Here is a 2,390-nt window from a genome sequence, read left to right as displayed (position 1 = left end):
TAAGTGGGTCAGGTAGGCAGTGTTACGGTGTGAACTGTAGGGCACTGTAGGCCGTGGATCGAACCCGTTCAATCATCACAGCTCTTAGGGAAATAGTCCGGTTAGGAGTGTACTAATCATTAGGTAAATACTGGCGAGTAACGGTCAAAAATGTATACGCAAGTGAATTTAGCAAGGTCCACGTAGCACCTAGTTAATGTGGTGCAATGGCGAGGGTAGGAGTGGAGTAAAAGTGAGCTGAGCTTGTGGCAGCTGTGCTGGATTCAAATATTAACTACGTGAATTCACTACTGCCTCTTACCATTAGGACTGAGCTATTTACAGTTAAAATACGTAGCAGTAAGCGCAAAGGCGTGACAGCTACAAGTCCGTATTGGTTTTATACATACGGAATTAGGAAGCGGGTGATTCCGTCTGTGGAGGGGGTTAAAACAACCGAGTCAGTTGAGAACATACCCCATTTACTGATGGAAAGATTCGGCGATTCGGTCGCAAAGTCTTGAACAGCACATTGAGTTTGCGGGCAGTGTATGGGGAGGATTACGCTGTGGGAACAGCACGTCACCTTCCTGTTGCAAGAACGGGTCTAACATAGTTCTGCACCTACCAAGCGCTTCTTAGCGTCCCCTGCAGAAACAGCAAAGGTCACCGACAGTTGTAGCTTATCGCATCCCAGACCGTAAGGCGTGAGAAGGGGCTACTGTGTCTTGGACGAATCCACTCTGCGAGAGAGCGCTCAACAGGTCTACATCGTACCCACAAACGACCATCACTTGCGAGCAGGCAGAATCTGCTTTCATCACTGAAGACCGTGGCACGCCATTCCATCTACCAAGTGATCCTCTGAAGGCACCAGTCGAGCTGTGCAAGTCGGTACTATGCCGTGAGTGGAGGACGGGTTAGAAGGGTGCATGCCGATAGTTCCGCTGATAACAATGGTTTCGCAACAATTTGTGTTGACACATTTGGCCCCACAAGTTCTCGTATCTTTGTTGCGGTAGCTGTACGACCTGTCAGTGATGTCGTTACAATACGATGATCCTGGCGGGTGCCTGAATGCCCAGAACCTCGTTGCAGATGTGAGAATGTTCACGTGACCACTGGTACTGCACAGCTGATTCAGCACGTCCAGCTTGTGTGACAGTTCTCCGGAAGGACCATCCCGCCACTCGGAGGGCCACAATTTGACCCCTTTCAAACTCGCTCATTTGGCTGTAGGAAGCGCGAGTGCGTCTCCGTGGCATGGTTTCCAGCTTGCTTCACGCGTTTGCACCACGATGAGCCTTCTGCCTGTGAGCATTCCCTATTAAACGGTAGACACAGATGGTGCTCTGATAGCTTTGCCACTACGCTGTCTGTTGGCGGACGATGCTGAAACTGTTATCTGTAGATATACTAGCCCTCAGGTGGCACATGCTCTCATCGGATCGAAATCGACGCCGTCTTTTCAGGTGTGCTAACTTTTTTCCGGCAGTTTATATCAAAATCTACCAAAACCAGTTTACTTAGTCGAAAAAAGTAACATTCGCGAACACCACACACTATCTTTATCACATACGAGTAAATAAAGTCCCTTGCAATTTAAATTGTATTAAAGCTATGAGAAAGCTGGTTACACCAGCAGAAAGTGAAGATAGTTTGCCTTAAGAATGATGTTCCTCTTTCTTTCTTAATATTAAATTGAGGTCACTATTAATGATATAGTTATACTCAGTTTGCTATGGCACCTGAAATTATTAAGTCAGAAAACGCACAACTTCTTGTCCGTATCACTAAACAGCTACCCCTGATCACGGCCTCAACTGCAGGATGTTTATCTAACTGCTTCCAGGAGCAACAAAAATTTGATTTTCGATATTTCGTTCACTTACTGCCCGGATTGAAAAACTTAAAATGCTGTCAGCATCTACTCTTTAAGAGCTTTACTCTTAAGTTAAAGGTTTATCACAATAAGTCAGATAGTGTAGTTAGAGTTTCTATCACTAGAGGCAGCGTAACTCAGGCGTGCAAATTACCCAGACTACTTTCATCCATTATTTGAGAATCAGAGCACTTAACGACTTCAAAGAAACTTTGCAAGTAATTTCAAATCTTTTAGAAATTTTCTATCGCTGTCACCATCACAAAATGATGAGAGAAAAAATGTTTATCACTTGCTACATTTTCGCTGTTTGCGCAATAATACCAAAGCACTGTGCATGCGTTTTAATTTATTATTCCTGTACTACTAACTTCAACCGTAACACATTTTGTAGACAGTGTCCACATATACCTCTGTTCTATTGTTAATTTTATGCCTTTAACTTCAGTTTGTTTTAATGTTTCTAGTTTGTCTTTGTGCGGTATACCGTTTTTAGCTGGGTTTTATTCAAAGGATTTAATTCTTGAAA

The sequence above is a fragment of the Schistocerca cancellata genome, chromosome 3 (genome assembly GCF_023864275.1).
Source record: "Schistocerca cancellata isolate TAMUIC-IGC-003103 chromosome 3, iqSchCanc2.1, whole genome shotgun sequence".
Lineage (NCBI taxonomy): Eukaryota > Metazoa > Arthropoda > Insecta > Orthoptera > Acrididae > Schistocerca > Schistocerca cancellata.
This window is presented reverse-complemented; position numbering follows the sequence as displayed.